The sequence below is a fragment of the Pinus tabuliformis genome, chromosome 2_2 (genome assembly GCF_031772625.1).
Source record: "Pinus tabuliformis cultivar Carrire ecotype Pingquan chromosome 2_2, CPIR1, whole genome shotgun sequence".
Taxonomy (NCBI): Eukaryota; Viridiplantae; Streptophyta; class Pinopsida; order Pinales; family Pinaceae; genus Pinus; species Pinus tabuliformis.
Window position 1 is genome coordinate 139,068,832 of NC_142300.1, and position 19,588 is coordinate 139,088,419.

A 19,588-nucleotide genomic window follows, 5' to 3' on the forward strand; every position below is an offset into this window, starting at 1 on the left:
CAATGCAGGTATTTCTTTTCTCTTTCTTAATGTTGATGTAATACAAAAAGAAAGCTGTTGTATAACTTTGAATTCAATTTCAAGTGAAAACAAACAAGCTTGTCCAAAATCAAAAGACACCTTAAGATTTACTTGTTTCGACACTAGAAATATATAAATTCAAACCATATGACGAAAGCAAAAGCTCAATCAACTATGAATAGCAAACAAGCTAACTCTTAAGATCAAAACGACACTTATCATAGGTCTAGATCTAAGAGGCCACAACAAGACTAGTTCACTTTCGTTATGGGAAACTGCAAATGATGTAAGAAATACACAAAGAACAAATACAGTTTCTTTATACAACCGAGGCAGAATAGTGGCAAAGAAAGGTGGTTTCAGATAGGCACATTGACTGGTAACAGGCTGCAAAAACAAGGATGAAAACAGGGTAATAAACAGCAGGGAAACCCAGTAGCACTAGGCAAAACTGGTTCAGCGCAGGTAGTACACTGTCAGTTTGACATTCAGCGTAGGTAGCCCCTTCGGGATCTGCGCTGAAATGCAGACTGCCTTCACAGTGTCTGCAATGAAGAGATAAACTTTCGTTTTTCTCAGTTTCCGGGTTACAGATTGCTCAGAAATCAACAGTTTTTGGCCAAATCAGAAGCTATCAGTCAAGTACACACTAAGGGATGAAAAGGAGGATGAAAAGCTATCACTAAGAGTTGTTCAGAGTCCTTGTGGATCAACTCTTCAAATCATAAACATGCCCAGAAACTAAGCTAGAGTAGCTGCCCTCTACTTTGCACTTGAAAGATCCAAATGCAGTTCGATTCGGTACTCTCTGTGTTTACGAAATGAATAGCAAAACACAAACAACCAACAAGATACGATCCCCAGCGGAGTCGCCAATTTGTTGTTGGGAAAAGTATCCAATACGGAATGACCCTATCCCACTCTAAGGGTGATAGTACCTCAGCAACAATCGAAGCAAAGCTATCTAAGATTTATTCTTTATGAAAGTAAAATAGGGGAGAAAGAGATCCACTAACCGATGTCTTTCGCTAATGGTTGATCCAATCTTCTCTCCTTGCTGCTTGCTCCCAGCTCCTTGCTCTTTCACTGGCCCAGCTACACCAAGATCCTGCAAAATGACAAGAGAGGGAAACTACAAGAAGCATACATTCATAATTGATTCAAGGATTAGAATAAATCAAATACACAAGTATAACAATACACCATTGAGACACATGCATATAGAAGAACCTCAAATGATTTATTAATGGAAGAAGTAAAGTTCAGGAAGTGATACAACCATAAGAGGCCCAATCCAGCATCACCTCCCAGCAGAAAGAAATCTCCTCTTCACCTCCTTCAAAGCAAATCACCCAATAATTCTATACTCAAACCAACAACACTTCCTTACATTCACAAGATTCCAGCCTCCCTAGACCTCATGAGAGAGATCTATATATAGGATTTTTGGAGAAAGGATGAGTCAGCTTGAGCTTGGCATGAAGCTGACTAGTGTCCTCTCTCACTTCAGTTATTCTTCAGTTCTTGAGTCCACTTGGAGGTTCTTGCCTCCACTTGGAGATCTAGACCCTCTTACTCATCACCAGTCGAATTCCCTGATCCAAGTGTCATTTTGGAAGCTTCCTAGGCATTGACACCTTGAGGAATGACTGTGCCACTTGTCCAAACTCGCCCAACGTAGGTAGCATTCTTTGCAATTGACATTCAACGTAGGTACACAGTGGAGCAGTTGACATTCAGCGCAGATGCTCAGTGGAGCAGTTGACATGATCCAGAATTAGCTTGTTTTTGAGTGTTTTCAGGTGGAGAACTGATATTCAGTGTTGTGGTTTGCTGACCTTGTTCCTCTAGGGGTAGGAACAACATGTTTAGGGACTTTGGATCCCTCAGATTATGGACATTTCATGCTTCATGCTGTAAGGCACAAAAATGTCTATAACAATTTGGCTTGTATTATTTCCTTCCCTTGCTTTTGTGTCGAGGCTGCCGCAGGAAATCATTCGACCAAGGTCCACTGTTTCTACTATCTGGGTGGACTCCTAGGTGGCATTGATGCGGGGCTGGGAGGTTTCTATGGCCGCTCTATGATAGGATTTGCAGTCGGTCATCCTCTTTTTATTTCCTTCCTTTTCCTTCACATCGAGGCTGTCGCAGGTGATTGGGAGATTGAGGTCCATCATTACTATTGTCTGGGTGGATTCCTAGGTGGCCTTGGTGCGGGGCAAGGAGGGTTGGGGCTCATTTATAATATAGAGGTTGTATGGTTGGTCATTATCCATTTGTTTCCTTTGCATTGAAGATGCAGCAGGGGATTGGGAGATCGAGGTCCACCATTGCTGCTGTCCGTGTGGACTCCTAGGTGGCCTCAGTGTGGGGACTGGAGGCTTTTGAAATAATTTCTAAGGGAGTGGGTGAGTGATCACTCATTTTCTTATTGGTTGGGGCGTGGTTGCAAACTCCAAAGTGGCCTTGGTGCATTGTGGCTCAGAAGGTCTACCCATTTGTTCGCCATGTCCTTGGCATGTTGGGTGTGCTTCCTTCTTGGGATGCAAGAGGTGCAAGGCATAAAAATTTTACATGATGTTTTGATATCTCTTTAACTTGATGGCTATTCAGGTTGGATCTTGGTAAGAGAGCAGCCAAAATTCCCTTTGAAGTGGGAGGGTGCTACCTGGTTGATCCCGCCAGTAGTCATATTTTTGTCTCAAATATTAAGCCATGCATTTCTATGTATGAACTAATTCAAACTGTGAAACTGCGGATGGCTCATTAAATCAATTATAGTTTTTTTGATGGTACCATCCTAATCGGATAACCATAGTAATTCTAGAGCTAATACGTGTACCAAGTCCGGAGCTCCTAGGGTGGCCACCCTAGTCCTTCTCGATCGTTGACCCCTGCAGTTCCCCCCTTTTTACTAAGGCACGGGGTTGAGGAAGCTTGTTCTCTATTTGAAGCCTCCCCTTGCGAGGCAGTAGCCACGGTTGATATCCCTTTCTTTCATGTTTTTTTCTTCACTTCTTCCTTCTGGCCCCTAGATTTATGGAGAAAAGGTGGGATTATTGTGGATTCATGTTCGGGAATGACAAAACTCAGTGAGAGCTCTCGAGGTGGCCACCCTAGTCTTTCTTAATCATCGTCCCCTTCAATTCCCCCCTTTTTGCAAAGGAACGGGGCTTGGGAGGCTTGTTCTTCGTTTGAAAGTCCCCTTGTGAGCCGGTAGCCACGTTTGATATCTATTTCTTTCACCTTGTTTTCTTCCCTTCTTCCTTTCAGTCCCTAGCTTTACGGAGAAAATGGGGAATTATTGTGGACTAGTGTTCGGGAAGGATTAAAAGAAGTGCGAGCTCCCGGGGTGGCCACCCTATTCCTTCTCTATTGTTGATCCATGCACTTCCCCCCTTTTTGCGAGGACGTGGGGCTTGGGGAGATTTTTCTCTGTTTGAGCCTCCTCCTGTGAGGGGGGTAGACACCTTTGTTTCTCCTTCTTTCATGCATTTTTATTCTTTTACTCTTTTTGGCCCTTAGACTTACATTTGTTGTGGGGGGTGCCCCTATTTAGTGTTGTGGTGGATTTTTTGGTAATATGTGGAAACGACTCTTGGCAACGGATATCTTGATTCATGTTACAATGAAGAATGTAGCAAAATGTGATACTTAGTGTGAATTGCAAAATCCCATGAATCATCAAGTTTTTGAATGCAATTTATGGCCGAGGCCTCAGTCGAGGGAACATCTGTCTGGGTATCGCATCCCATTCAAATGTGCTCCCTGCAATATATTTAGGAGTAGTGGAGCTAGTCGTTCATGCCCAATGTAGTGTGGTTGGCTAAAATACCTCAAGCAATGTTTCATGGCGTGCGCCGGCGAGCGGTGATCTTGTCCTCTTGAATGGGTAGTTGGCATTAGCTAATGCAGGCTTTGTGTGGCATCACTCAAACTTGGTTTTCTCTCTCTTGTCCTCCCATTGTGTAGGGCAGATTTGGCTCCAACTTTGCAAACTCAGCTCTGGCGAGAACACCTGCTGAGTTTAAGCATATAATTAAGCAGAGGAAAAGAAACTTACAAGGATTCCCCTAGTATCGGCGAGCGAACTTGGAAGAGCCTAGCATGAAAATCGAGCGGTAGCATCACCTGAATTGTAGTAGTAGAGGCATCCTCCCCAGTGGACCTGGGCCAAGTCCCTTGGAAGGGGGCTCCTGAGAGTGTGACAGCCCCATTAGGCCATGACCCTGCTGCATCACGAGGCGTTGTCGGGAAGTCAGGTTGTTTGGGAATGTAGCCCTAATTGGGTGTTAAATTCCATCCAAGGTTAAATATGGGCGAGAGACCGATAGCAAACAAGTACTGTGAGGGAAAGATTAAAAGGAATTTGAAAAGAGAGTTAAAGAGTGCTTGAAATTGTCAGGAGGGAAGCAGATGGAGGCTGTCGATGCGTCTCAATCGAATGTGGAATGGCTCAGGCTAGTATGCCACTCGACTTGAGGTGTGAACAAACAAGGGTTGCTACATCGTCACAAGCACAAGTGGATATTGCCTGTCAGTTTTCCGTTGCAGTGGTTGAGGAATGAAGCATGCACCCTTCTGGTGAGTTGTGTGCACCTGCATGCTCGTGTTGTTGGTTTGTGGGCTTTCCATTCAACCCGTATTGAAACACAGAACAAGGAGTCTAACATGTTTGTGAGTCAACGGGTTTGAATACATGTGAGGTGCATGAAAGCTGACGGGTGAGATCCCCTCTATGGGGCGTGCAACGTTGACCGACCTTGAGCTTATGCGAAGGGTTCGAGTGCGAGCACACCTGTTGGGACCCAAAATATGGTGAACTATGCCTGAGTAGGGTGAAGCCAGAGGAAACTCTGGTGGAGGCGCGTAGCGATACTGACGTGAAAATCATTCATCTGACTTGGGTATAGAGGTGAAAGACTAATCGAACTATCTAGTACCTGGTTTCCTCCAAAGTTTCCCTCAGGATAGCTAGAGCTCATGCACAAGTTTTATCAAGTAAAGCAAATGATTAGGAGCATCAGGGGCATAAGGCCCTCGACCTATTCGCAAACTTTAAATAGGTAAGAGGGTGCAACTACTCCATTGAGCTATGTCGTGGAATCAAGAGCTCCAAGTGGGCCATTTTTGGTAAGTAGAACTGGCGATGCAGGATGAACTAAAATTCGAGTTACATTGTCGAATTGTGCACTATAACCTAGATCCCACAAAGGGTGTTGGTTGATTAAGACAACAGGATGGTGGTCATGGAAGTTGAAATCTGCTAAGGAGTGTGTAACAACTCACCTACCGAATCAACTAGCCCCGAAAATGGATGGCGCTGAAGCGTGAAACCTATACTCGACCATCGGAGCAATTTCCTAGCTCCAATGAGTAGGAGGACGTGGAGGTCATTGAGAAACCTCATGCATGAGCTTGGGTGGATCAGCCCCCGGTGTAGATCTTGGTGGTAGTAGAAAATATTCAAATGAGAACTTTGAAGACTGAAGTGGGGAAAGGTTCCATGTGAAAAACACTTATACATGGGTTAGGCAATCCTAAGAGATGGGGAAGCCCTGTATCAAGGGTGCAATCTACATGAGCATCAAAAGAGAATTGGGTTAATATTCCCAAATCAGGACATGGCAGTGAGTGACAAAGTTAGGAAATCCGAAGACATCGTCGGGCAAGGATAATTTTAGGGGCGAATGTTCGCCCTTTGGCGAAAATAAGGGGTTTCAAATTTTTAGTGGGCGAATATTTTGTATCATAGTACATTTTTACAAATCACCTCAAATAGCCCACCTTATTTTAAGGGAGAGGGTAAAAAAGGTAAATTTAGCCCTTGAAATTAGGACTTACAACCTTCCATTCGCCCATTTTCAAGAATAGGTTTTATTTAAGTGAATCCATTCGCCCATTTTCAAGAATAGGTTCTATTTAAGTGAATCGTATGGGCCAAATACCATATTTATAAAAGAGGTATGGTAAATTAATAAAAATATAAATAAATGAGAGGTATGGTAAATAAATAAAACATTTTTTATATTTACTCCATAAGTCACCTTATATACATGTAAGGGTGTACACAAATAAAAATATAAGTAAAGTGGAGGTATGGTAAATAAATAAAACGTCTTTTTATACTTACTCAAAAGGTATGGTAAATAAATAAAAATATAAATAAACTAGACGTATCGTAAATAAATAAAACCTCTTTTTATATTTAGTCCATAACCCTTGTTCTATTTATGAAGGCTCAAGAAAGAAGTTTTATTTAAGTGAATCCTATGGGCCAAATACCATATTTGTAAAAGAGGTATGGTAAATTAATAAAAATATAAATAAACGAGAGGTATGGTAAACAAATAAAACATTTTTTTATATTTACTCCATAAGTCACCTTATATTTACGAACACTCAAAAAATGGGTTATTTTTAGGTGAAACCTATGGCCAAAATACTATGGGACAAATACCATGGACAAATACCATGGACTAGATTGTTATTAATACCATGCAAAAAACCATTATTAACCCTAATATTAGAATTAATAAAAATAAAAATGGCACATGGTATTGACCCATGGTATTCACCTGGAATGTAGCCTATTTAAATGGGGGAATTAAACCATCATGTAGCCTATGCTAAGATTCACTAGGACTTTACAAAGTTTTATTATTTAGTGAAAGACTCGCCAAGATCTTACAAGATTTTATAATTGAGTAAAATATTCGCCATGCCTGGTGAGAGATTCGCCAAAAAATTATATATACATATTATATTATTGATAAAATCGCCTTCCATTTTTCCTATATACCATGGAGATTCACCATTTATTATATTTATAAATTTAGGGGGGGTTCTTAAAATTTTCCCTGTCGTCGGGGGCCCCGGGAAGAGTTATCTTTTCTTTTTAACAACTTTCCCACCCTAGAATCGGTTCACCCTGAGATAGGGTCCAGTAGCGGGAAGAGCATCGCACTTCTTGTAGTTTTCGGTGTGCCCTCAGTGGCCCTTGAAAATCTAGAGGATTGAGTACCATTTATGCCCAGTCGTACTCATAACTGCATCAGATCTCCAGGGTGAACAACCTCTGGTCAATAGAATAATGTAGGTAAGGGAAGTCGGAAAAATGGATCCGCAACTTCGGGAAAAGGATTGGCTCTGAGGGTTGGGTCTAATCATTTGCACCCTCAACTCATGGGCTGTCGGCAGTCTACTCGAGCTACTCTCGCAACGAGGACGGGTAGTCGCATCCTGATTGGGCTATGGGCGTAGAATGCCGTCTGCTGAGGGCTTTTCACTAGGCATCGAATAGTCGACTCTGAACTAGTACAAACAAGGGGAATCCAACTTTTAATTAAAACAAAACATTGTGATGGTTCCTACAGATGCTGTCACAATCTGATTTCTGCCCAGTGCTTTGAATGTCAAAGTGAAGATATTCAACCAAGTGCAGGTAAACAACGGGAGTAAAATGACTCTCTTAAGGTATCCAAATGCCTCATCATCTAATTAGTGACGTGCATGAATTTATTAATGATATTCCCATTGTGCCTATCTACTATCTAGTGAAACCACAGCCAACGGAACGAGCTTGGTAGAATCAACATGGAAAGAAGGGCCTGTTAAGCTTCACTCTAGTCTGACTTTGTGAAATGAATTGAGAGGTGTAGAATAAGTGGGAGTTGTTTTCGGTGCAAGTGAAATACCACTACTTTTAACATTATTTTAATTATTCCATGGGGCAAAGATGGGGCACTGCCCATGTTTTTGTCCTTAAGGGATGTTCTGGTGGGTTGATCCAGACGGAAGACATTTTCAGGTGGGGAGTTTTTCTAGGGTGGCACATCTGTTAAAAGATAATGCAGGTGTCTTAATATGAGCTCAATGAGAACACAAATCTCATGTGGAGAAAAAGGGTAAAAGCTCATTTGATTTTTTTTTAGTACAAATACAAACCATGAAAGAGTGGCCTATCGATCCTTTAGATTTTTTGAATTTGAAGCTAGAGGTGTTAGAAAAGTTACCATAGGATTAACTAGCTTGTGGTAGCTAAGTGTTCATAGCGACGTTGCTTTTTGATCCTTCGATGTCAGCTCTTCCTATCATTGTGAAGCATAATTCACCAAGTGTTGGATTCTTCACCCACCAATAGGGAATGTGAGCTGGGTTTAGACCATCGTGAGACAGGTTAGCTTTACCATATTGATGAACCACACCGCAATAGTAATTCAACTTAGTACAAGAGGAACCGTTGATTCACACAATTGGTCATCACGCTTGGTTGAAAGGCTAATGGCGCGAAGTCACCGTGTGTCGGATTGTGATTGAACGCCTCTAAATCAGAATCCACTCTAGAAGTGGTGCATGTCACTCTTTGACTGCATCTCGACCCGCAGTAGGGGCGTTTCTTTGTCACCTTAGGGGCCAGTGTCATTTGCAAACCATGACCGTGAATCATCTTGGTAGGGCAGGTCATTTGAGGGTGTCCATGTAAACTCGTTTGGACGGGTCATTCGAGGGCATTCGTGTAAACTTGTTTGGCTGGGTCGTTTGAGTGCATCTGTGTAAACTTGTTCGACCGGGTTGATTGGGCGAGTCGTTTGAGGGAATCCGTGTAAACTCATTCAGGTGGGTCCTTCAGGCGGGTCGTTTGAAGGCGTTCATGTAAACTCGTTCGGGTGGGTCGTTGGAGGGTGCTCATGTAAACTCGTTCGGGCAGGCTGTTTGAGGGTGTTCCTGTAAACTAGTTCATTCAGGTCGTTTAGTGTGAGGGTACGCTTAGGAACATGAGCCCGTATCAATAAGTTGTGACCCATGGTGGGCTTTATGGACGTTCATGCAACTCGTTTACCTGGCTCTCCCTTGTGCCTTTGTTTCGGTCGTGTGGGCACCCATGTAAACTATTTCAGGTGGGTCATTTGAGGGAATCTATGTAAACTCGTTCAAGTGGGTCATTTGGGTGGGTCGTTTGAGGGCGTCCGTGTAAACTTGACTGGGTGGTTCGTTTGAGGGTGTCAATGTAAACTCGTTTGGGTGGGTTGAGCAGGTCGGGCGAGGGCTTTCGTGTAAACTCATTCACGTGGATGGTTCAGTGCGAGGGTATGCCCGTGGACATGAGCCCATATAAAAAATGCTAAGTTGTGACTAGGGGTGGGCTTTGTGCACGTTTGTGCAACTCATTTGCCTGAATCTCCCTTGTGCCTTTGTTTCGATTGTGTGGGTGCCCATTTAAACTCATTGGGGCTGGTCATTTGAGGGCGCCCGTGTCAACTCGTTCGAGCGGGTCATTTGAGGGCATTCGTGTAAACTCATTTAGGCAGGTCGTTCAGGTGGGTCATTTGAGGGCATCTGTGTAAACTCGTTCAGGTGGGTTGGACAAGGGCATCTGTTTAAACTTGATTGGGTGGGTCGAGCGAGGGCGTCCATGTAAACTCATTCCATCAGGTCAGCGTCCGTGTCAACTTGTTCGAACGGGTCATTTGAGGGCATTCGTGTAAACTCATTTAGGCAGGTCGTTCAGGTGGGTCATTTGAGGGCATCTATGTAAACTCGTTCAGGTGGGTTGGACAAGGGCATCTGTTTAAACTTGTTTGGGTGGGTCGAGCGAGGGCGTCCATGTAAACTCATTCCATCAGGTCATTCAGTGTGAGGGTGTGCCCGGGCACAGGAGCTCGTATCAAAAATGCAAAGTTGTGACCTAGGGTGGGCTTTGTGCACATTCATGCAACTCGTTTGCCAAACTCTCCCTTGTCGCTTCGTTTCGGTCGTGTGGGTGCCCATGTAAACTCATTCGAGTGGGTCATTTAAGGGAATCCATGTCAACGCATTCGGGCTCGTCATTTTAGGGCATCCTTGTAAACTCGTTTGTGTAGGTCATTTAGGTGGGTCTTTTGAGGGTGTCCATGTAAACTCATTTGGGTGGGTTGGGCGAGGGTGTCCATGTAGAATCGTTTGGTCAGGTCAGGTGAAGGCGTCCATGGAAACGCATTTGGTCGGGTCGTTTAGTGTGACGGTACGCCTGGGCACATGAGCTCGTACCAAAAATGCTAAGTTGTGACCCGGGGTGAGCATTGTGCACGTTTGTGCAGCTCGTTTGCCTGACTCTCCCTTTTCCCTTCATTTTAGTTGTGTGGGCACCCATGTAAACTCATTTGGGTATGTTGTTTGAGGGCGTCTGTGTCAACTCATTTAGGTGGGTCATTCTGGCAGGTTGTTTGAGGGCATCCGCGCAAAATCATTCGGGCGAGTCATTCAGGGATTCGTGTAACCTCGTTTGGGTGGTTCGTTTAGGTGGGTCATTTGAGGGCTTTTGTGTAAACTTGTTGGGGTGGGTCTTTCAGGCAAGTCATTTGAGGGCATATATGAAATATTTTTCAGGTGGGTCGGCCGAGGGCATCCATATAAACTCGTTTGGGTGGGTTGGGCGAGAGCGTGCATGTAAACTCATTTAGTCGGGTCGTTCAATGTGAGGGAATGCCTGGGCACATGAGCCTGTATAAAAAATGCTATGTTGTGACCTGGGGTGGGCTTTGTGCACATTTTTGTAGCTTGTTTTCCCATCTCTCCCTTGTCCCTATGCTTTGGTCATGTGGGTGCCCATGTAAACTCATTCAGGCAGGTCGTTTGAGCGCGTCTGTGTCAACTCATTTGGGGAGGTCGTTTAGGCGGGTCATTTGAGGGCATTCATGTAAACTCGTTCAAGTGGGTCGTTCGGGTAGGTTGTTTGAGGGCATCCATGTAAACTCCTTTGGGCAGGTCGGGCGAGGGTGTCCGTGTAAACTTGTGCGAGCGGGTCGGGCGAGGGCTTCCACGTAAACTCGTTTGTGCAGGTTGGGTGAGGGCATCCATGTAAACTCATTTGGTTGGGTCGTTCAGTGTGAGGGCACACAGGGACACACGAGCTCGTATCAAAAATGTTAAGTTGTGACTCAAGGTGGGCTTTGTGCATGTTCGTGCAGCTCGTTAGCCCGGCTCTCCCTTGTCCCTTTGTTTCGGTTGTGTGGTCGCCCATGTAAACTTATTCGGGTGGGTCATTTGAGGGCGTCCATGTCAACTTGTTCGGGTGGGTCGTTTGAGGGCGTCCATGTAAACTCGTTCAAGCAAGTCATTCAGGCGGGTCATTTGAAGGCGTTCATGTAAACTCATTCAGGCAAGTCATTAGGGCGTGTCGTTTGAGGGCATCATTGTAAACTCATTCGGGCGAGTTGTTTGAGGGCGTCCATGTAAAATCTTTCAGGTGGATCATTTGGGCGGGTCATTTGAGGGCGTCCATGTAAACTCGTTCAGGTGGGTTAGGTGATGGTGTCAGTGTAAACTTGTTCGGGCGGGTTAGGGGACAGCGTTTGTTTAAACTCATTTGGTCAGGTCGTTCATTGTGAGAGCGCACCCGGGCATATGAGCCTGTATAAAAAATTCTAATTTGTGACCTAGGTTGGGCTTTATGCACGTTCATGCAGCTCATTTTCCTGACTCTCCCTTGTCCCTTCGTTTTGGTCCTGTGGGCACCCATGTAAACTCATTTGGGCAGGTTGTTTGAAGGCGTCCGTGTCAACTCGCTTGGGTGGGTTGTTCAGGTAGTCGTTTGAGGGCATCCATGTAAACTCGTTCGGGAGGATCGTTCGGGCATGTCGGGTGAAGGCGTCTGTGTAAACTCATTTGGGTGGGTCAGGCGAGCATGTGCGTGTAAACTCATTCGGTTAGGTCATTTAATGTGATTGATTTTCCCGGCACACGAGCCTGTATCAAAAATGCTAAGTTGTGACACTAGGTGGGCTTTATGCATGTTCGTGCAGATCATTTTCCAGGCTCTCCCTTGTGCTTTCATTTCGGTTGTGTGGGCACCCATGTAAACTTGTTCAAGCAGGTCATTTGAGGGCATCTACATCAACTCATTCAGGCAGGTCATTTTAGGGCATCCATGTAAACTCGTTCGAGTGGGTCATTTGGGCAGGTCATTTGAGGGCATCTATGTAAACTCGTTCGGGCAGGTCGGGTGAGGGCGTCCGTGTAAACTTGTTCGGGCAGGTTGAGCAGGTCAGGCGAGGGCGTTCGTGTAAACTTGTTCAGGCAGATCGTTCAGTGTGAAGGTGCACCTGGACACACTAGTCCATATCAAAAATGCTAAGTTGTGACCCTGGGTGGGTTTGGTGCATGTTCATGCAACTCGTTTTCCTAGCTCTCCCTTGTGCCTTTGTTTCGATCGTGTAGGCACCCATGTAAACTCGTTCGGGCATGTTGTTTGAGGGCGTCCATTTCAACTCATGCGGGCAGGTCGTTTGAGGGCATCCATGTAAACTTGTTCAGGCATGTCATTTAGGCGGGTCGTTTGAGGGCATCCATGTAAACTTGTTCAGGTGGGTTGGGCGAGGACATCTGTGTAAACTCGTTCAAGCGGGTTAGGCAAGGGTCTCTATGTAAACTCATTCGGTTGGGTTGTTCATTGTGAGGGTGCACCCGGGCAAATGGGCCCGTATCAAAAATGCTAAGTTGTGACCCGGGGTGTGCTTTGTGCATGTTCGTGCAGCTCGTTTGCCCAGCTCTCCCTTGTGCATTCGTTTCAGTCATGTGGGTGCCAATGTAAACTCGTTCAGGTGAGTTATTTGAGGGTGTCCATGTTAACTCGCTCAGGTGGGTCATTTGAGGACATCCGTGTAAACTCGTTCAGGAAGGCTGTTTGAGGACATCCGTGTAAACTCATTCAGGTAGGTCAGGTGAGTGCGTCAGTGTAAACTCATTCGGGCAGGTCGGGCAAAGGTGTCCATGTAAACTCGTTCGATCTGGTCATTCAGTGTGTGGGCACACCCGGGCACATGAGCCCGTATCAAAAATGCTATTTTGTGACCAGGGGTGGGCTTTGTGCACATTCATGTGGCTCATTTTCCTAGCTCTCCCTTGTGCCTTCATTTTGGTCGTATGGGCGTGCATCTAAACTTGTTCGGGCTGGTCATTTGAGGGCGTCCGTGTCAACTCATTTGTGTAGGTCATTTGAGTGCATCCCTGTAAACTCATTTGGGCTGGTCATTTGAGGGCGTCCGTGTTAACTCGTTCAGGCGGGTCAGGCGAGGGAGTCTGTGTAAACTCGTTCAGGCGAGTCGAGCGGGTTGGGCAAGGGCATCCATGTAAACTGGTTCAGTCAGGTCGTTCAGTGAGAGGGCATGCCAGGGCACACGAGCCCGTATGAGAAATGGTAAGTTGTGACCCGAGGTGAGCTTTGTGCACATTCCTGCAGCTCATTTGCCTGACTCTACCTTGTGCCTTTGTTTTGGTTGTCTGTGTGCATCCATGTAAAATCGTTCGGGCTGGTCGTTTTAGGGTGCCCATGTAAACTCGTTCGGGCGGGATGTTCAGCCGTGTAAAATCATTCAGGTAGGTTGTTTGAGGGCGTCTGTGTCAACTTGTTCAGGCGGGTCGTTTGACGGTATTCACATAAACTCGCTCGGGTAGGTCATTTAGGAGGGTCATTTGAGGGTGTTCATGTAAACCTGTTCAGGTGGGTCAATCGGGTGGGTTGTTTGAGGGCGTCTGTGTAAACTCATTCAGGTGGGTCATTTAGGCGAGTCATTTGAGGGCATCCATGTAAACTCGTTTGCGCGGGTTGGGCAAGGGCTTCTGTGTAAACTCGTTTGGACGGGTTGGGAGAGATCGTTCGTGTAAACTCATTCGGTCGGGTTGTTCAGTGTGAGGGCGTGCCCGAGCACTCGAGCCTATATCAAAAATGTTAAGTTGTGACCCAGGGTGGGCTTTGTGCACATTCATGTAGCTCATTTTCTTAACTCTCCCATTTCCCTTCGTTTCGGTCGTGTGGGCGCCCATGTAAACTCGTTCAGGTTGGTCGTTTGAGGGTGTACATGTCAACTCATTCGGGGAGGTTGTTTGGGTGGTTCGTTTGAGGGTGTCCATGTAAACTCATTCAGGCGGGTTGTTCGGGAGGGTCATTTAAGGGCATCCATGTAAACTACTTAGGGCGGGTCAGGCGAGGGCATCTATGTAAACTCGTTTGGGTGGATCGAGCGAGGGAATCTGTGTAAACTCGTTTGGGAGGGTTGAGCGAGGGCGTCCATGTAAACTCATTCGGTCAGGTTGTTTAGTGTGAGGGCACACTGGGGCACATGAGCCCATATCAAAAATGCTAAGTTGTGACCATGGGTAGGATTTGTGCATGTTTGTGCAGCTCATTTGCCTGGCTCTCCCTTACCGCTTTATTTTGGCCATGTGGGTGCTCATGTAAACTCGTTCAGGCAGATCGTTTGAGGGCGTCCATGTCAACTCATTCAGGCAGGTCGTTTGAGGGCATCTGTGTAAACTCATTTGAGCAGGTCATTCAGGTGGGTCGTTTGAAGGTGTTCGTGTAAACTCGATAGGGTGGGTTGTTTGGGCAGGTCGTTTGAGGGCGTCCATGTAAACTCATTTAGGCAGTTCGTTTGGGCGGGTCATTTGAGGGCATCCGTGTAAACGCGTTTAGGCGAGTCAGGCGAGGGCATCCATGTAAACTCATTTGGGTGGGGGGGGTGAGGGCATGCATTTAAACTTGCTCGGTTGGGTCGTTCAATGTGAGAGCGCGCCCAGGCACACGAGCCTATATAAAAAATTCTAAGTTGTGACTTGGGGTGGGCTTTGTGCATGTTCATATAGCTCATTTTCCCAGCTCTCCCTCGTCCCTTCGTTTCAGTCATGTGGGTGCCCATGTAAACTCATTCAAGTGGGTTGTTTAAGGGAGTCCACGTCAACACTTTCCAGCGGGTCGTTCAGGTGGGTCGTTTGACGGCGTCTGTGTAAACTCGTTTGGCTGGGTCATTCAGGCGGGTCGGTGAGCGCGTTCGTGTAAACTCGTTCAGGCAGGTCGGGCAAGAGTGTCCATGAAAACTCATTTTGTCGGGTCGTTCAGTGTGAGGGCGCACTCAGGCTCACGAGCCCGTATAAAAAATGCTAAGTTGTGACCCAGGATGGGCTTTGTGCATGTTCGTGCAACTTGTTCGCTCGCTTTCCCTTGTGCCTTCATTTCAGTCATGTGGGTGCCCATGTACACTTGTTCGGGTGGGTGGTTTAAGGGCATCTTTGTCAACTCTTTTGGGCAGGTCATTTGAGTGCATCCATGTAAACTCGTTCGGGCAGGTCATTCGGGCAGGTCGTTTGAGGGCATCCATGTAAACTCGTTCGGGCGGGTCAGGCGAGGGCATCCATCTAAACTCGTTCAGGTAGGTCAGGCAAGCGTGTCCATGTAAACTCATTCGGTCGGGTCGTTCAGTGTGTGGGTGTGCCGTGGCACATGAGCCCATATCAAAAATGCTAAGTTGTGACCCAGGGTGGGCTTTGAGCTCATTTGTGTAGCTCGTTTGCCCAGCTCTCCCTTGTGCCTTCATTTCGATCGTATGGACACCCATCTAAACTCGTTCAAGCGGGTTGTTTGAGGGCGCCTGTGTAACCTCATTCTGGTGGGTCATTTGAGTGCATCCCTATAAACTTGTTAAGTCGGGTCGTTTGAGGGCATCCGCGTTAACTCATTCAGATAGGTCAGGTGAGGGCGTCTGTGTAAAATCATTCGGGTGGGTCGGGCGAGGGCATCTATGTAAACTCATTTGGTCAGGTCAGGTCGGGTCGAGTCGAGTCGTGCTGTGTTGTGTGTGGGTGCTCAGGCACACGTGGCCATGCCAAAAATTCTAAGCCATCATCGATAATGTGTCTTTTGTACGTTCCTGCAGCCCATTTGCCAGACACACCCTTGTGGCTTCGTTCGGGTCATGCACCCATGGAAACCTCAAATTTTGTTCAGGTTGTGCACACATGGAAACCCCAAATTTCATTTGGGCAAGTCGGGTCGTGTCATGTGTGGGTGCCCATGCAAACGCATTTGGGTGAGTTAGGTCGGGTCATGCCATGCTGTGTGTGGGTGCTTGGTAACATGTGGTTGTGCAAAAAATGCTAAGATGTGACCGCCTGTGTGCCTTCTACACGTTCATGTGACCCATTTTCCTGACGCTCCCTCGTGCCTTCGTTTGAGTGGTGCACCCATGGAAACCCCAAATTTCATTCTGGGGGGTCAGGTCATGCCATGTGTGGGTGCTCAGGCACATGTGGTAGTGCCAAAAATGCTAAGTCGTGACCCCTTGTGTGCCTTCTACACGTTCATGCAGCCCGTTTGCTTGATGCTCCCTTGTTCCTTCATTTGGGTCATGCACCCATGGAAACCCCAAATTTCATTCGGGTTGTGCACCCATGGAAACCCAAAATTTTGTTTGAGTCAGGTCGTGTCATGTCGTGTGTGGGTGCCCATCCAAACGCATTTGGGTGAGTTGGGTCAGATCGCCCAAGGCCAGTCGGGTCATGTTGTGCCATGTGTGGGTGCTCGGGAACACGTGGCCGTGCCAAAAACGCTAAGTCATGATTGCCCATGTGTCTTCAACGCATTCTTGCGGCCCATTTTCTTGACGCTCCCTCATCCCTTCATTCGGGTCGTGCACCCATGAAAATATTAAATTTCGATCAAGTTGTGCACCCATGGAAACCCCAAATTTAGTTCGGGCGGGTCGGGATGTGTCGTGTGTGGGTGCCCATGCAAACGCGTTGTGGTGGGTTAGGCCGGGTTCGGTCGTGTTGTGTCATGTGAGGGAACCCAGGGCACACATGGCCCTATAAAAAATTCTAAGTTGTGACTGGGGGTGGGCTTTGTGCATGTTTGTGCGACATGTTTGCCCAACTGTCCCTTGTGCCTTCATTTTGGTTGTGTGCCGAAGCCCATGAAACTCACTCGGGCAGGTTGTTTGTCGTGTAAACTCATTCGGGCAGGTCGTTTGCCTGTGCAAACTCATTTGGGCAGGTCGTTTTCCCATGTAAACTCATTTAGGCAGGTTGTTTGCCATGTAAACTCATTCGAGCAGGTCATTTGAGGGCACCCATGTAACTCGTTCGGGCGAGTCATTTGCCATGTAAAATCATTCAGGCAGGTCATTTGAGGGCACCCCCGTAAACTCATTCGGGAGCATCGTTTTCCATGTAAAATCATTTAAGTGGGTCATTTGAGGATCATTTTCTGTGTACACTTGTTTGAGCAGGTCATTTTCCATGTAAACTCATTCGGACGGGACGTTTTAGGGCACCCGTGTAAACTCATTTGCAAAGGTCATTTGCCATGTAAACTCGTTTGGGTGGGTCGTTTGGGGGTGACCATGTAAACTTGTTTGGGCAGGTTGTTTGAGGGCACCCATGTAAATGCATTTTGGCTAGTCGTTTTCCATGTAAACTCGTTCAGGCATGTCGTTTTCCATGTAAAATCATTCGGGAGGGTCATTTGATGGCACCTGCGTAAACTCATCCGGTCTTGTCATTTAGTGTGAGGGCATGCCCAGGTACACGAGCCCGTATAAAAAATGTAAGTTGTGACCCGGGGTGGGCTTTGTGCACATTCGTGCAGTGTTTTTGCCTGACTCTCCCTTGTGCCTTTGTTTTGGTAGTGTGGGCGCCCATGTAAACTTGTTCGTGCGGGTTGTTTGAGTGTGGCTGTGTAAACTCCTTCGGGGGAGTCATTTGATGGAATCCATGTAAACTCGTTCGAGTGGGTCATTTGAAGGTGTTCATGTAAACTCATTTTGGGGGATCATTCGAGGGCGCTCATGTAAACTCGTTCAGGAGGGTCATTTGAGGGCGTTCTTGTAAACTAGTTCGTTTGGGTCATTCAGTGTGAGGATGCACTTGGGCACATGAGTTCGTATGAAAAATGCTAAGTTGTGACCTGTGGTGGGCTTTGTGCACGTTCATGCAGCTTGTTTGCCCAACTCTCCCTTAAGCCTTCATTTCAGTTGTGTGGGCACCCATGTAAACTCATTCGGGTGAGTCGTTTGAGGGTGTCTATGTAAACTTGTTCGGGTGGGTCGTTCGAGCGGGTTGTTTGAGGGCATCATGGAAACTCGATCGCGTGGTTTGTTTGAGGGCATTAATGTAAATGCATTGGGGTGGGTCATTCAAGTGGGTCGGGCGAGGGTGTCCATGTAAACTCATTCGAGGGGGTCGAGCGGGTCGAGCAAGGGCATTCATGAAAAATCGTTCGCACGGATGGTTTAGTGTGAGGGCACACCAATGCACACAAGCCCGTATCGAAAATGCTAAGTTGTGACTAGGGGTGGGCTTTGTGCACATTCGTGCAGCTCGTTTTCCGGAATCTCCCTTGTGACTTTGTTTCGGTCGTGTGGGCACCCATGTAAACTCATTCGGGCAGGTCATTTGAGGGCGTCCATGTCAACTCATTTGGGTGGGTCATTTGAGCGCATCCATGTCAGCTCGTTCAGGCAAGTCGTTCGGGCAGGTCATTCGAGGGTGTTTATGTAAGCTTGTTAGGGTGGGTTGGATGAGGGCATCTATGCAAACTCATTCGGGTGGGTCAGGCGAGGGAATCCATGTAAACTCATTCAGTCAGGTCATTCATTTTGAGGGCATGCCCTGGCACACGAGCCTGTATAAAAAATGCTAAGTTGTGACCAAGGGTGGGCTTTGTGCACGTTCGTGTAGCTCATTTTCCCAACTCTCCCTTTTCCCTTCATTTCAATCGTGTGGGCACTCATGTAAACTCATTCGGGTGGGTCATTTGAGGGCATCCATGTCAACTCGTTCAGGATGGTTGTTTTAGGGTGCCCTTGTAAACTTGTTTAGGCGGGTTGTTCGGGCGAGTCTTTTGAGGCCATCCATGTAAACTCATTCGGGTGGGTTGGGCAAGGGCGCCCATGTAAAATCGTTCGGGTAGGTCAGGCGAGGGTGTCCATGTAAACTCATTCGGTCGGGTCATTCAGTGTGAGGGCATGGCTAGGCACATGAGCTCGTATAAAAAATGCTAAGTTGTGACCTGGGGTGAGCATTGTGCACGTTCGTGCAGTTCATTTACCCAACTCTCGCTTGTCCCTTCATTTTGGTCATGTGGGCGCCCTTGTAAACTCATTTGGGTGGGTCATTTGAGGGCGTCTGTGTCAACTCATTCGGGTGGGTCATTCATGCGGGTTGTTTGAGGGAATCCATGTAAAATAATTCGGGCGGGTCGTTTGGGCGGGTCATTTGAGGGTGTTCATGTAACCTCATTCGAGTGGGTCATTCAAGCGGGTCATTTGAGGGCTTCCATGTAAACTTGTTGGGGTGGGTTGCTCAAGTGAGTCATTTGAGGGTGTCCGCGAAATCTCGTTCAGGCGGGTCGGGTGAAGACGTCCGTGTAAACTTGTTTGGGTGGATCAGATGAGAGCATCCATGTAAGCTTTTTTAGTCAGGTCGTTTAATGTGAGGGCACACCTGGGCACACGAGCTCATATAAAAAATTCTAAGTTGTGACTTGCGGTGGGCTTTGTGCATGTTCGTGCAGCTTGTTTGCTTGTCTCTCCCTTGTCCCTTTGTTTCGGTCATGTGGGCGCCCATGTAAACTCATTAAGGTGAGTTGTTTGAGGGCGTATGTGTCAACTCATTCATGGAGGTCATTCGGGCAGGTCATTTTGGGGTGTCCGTGTAAACTCGTTTGAGCTAGTTGTTCAGGCAGGCCGTTTTAGGGCATCCATGTAAACTCCTTTGGGCGGGTCAGGTGAGGGTGTCCGTGTAAACTTGTTCG

The 19,588-nt window shown here is 46.8% G+C and overlaps 1 non-coding gene and 1 pseudogene across 1 annotated transcript; both read left to right on the plus strand.

Moving 5' to 3' along the window:
* Positions 1-3,617: 3,617 nt before the first annotated feature.
* On the plus strand, positions 3,618-3,771 carry LOC149191697 (5.8S ribosomal RNA). Its single transcript, XR_016255348.1, has one exon. It is a non-coding gene; the product is annotated as a 5.8S ribosomal RNA (ribosomal RNA).
* Positions 3,772-4,018: 247 nt separating this feature from the next.
* Positions 4,019-8,525, plus strand: LOC149191698 (25S ribosomal RNA; annotated as a pseudogene).
* The last annotated feature ends 11,063 nt before the right edge of the window (positions 8,526-19,588 follow it).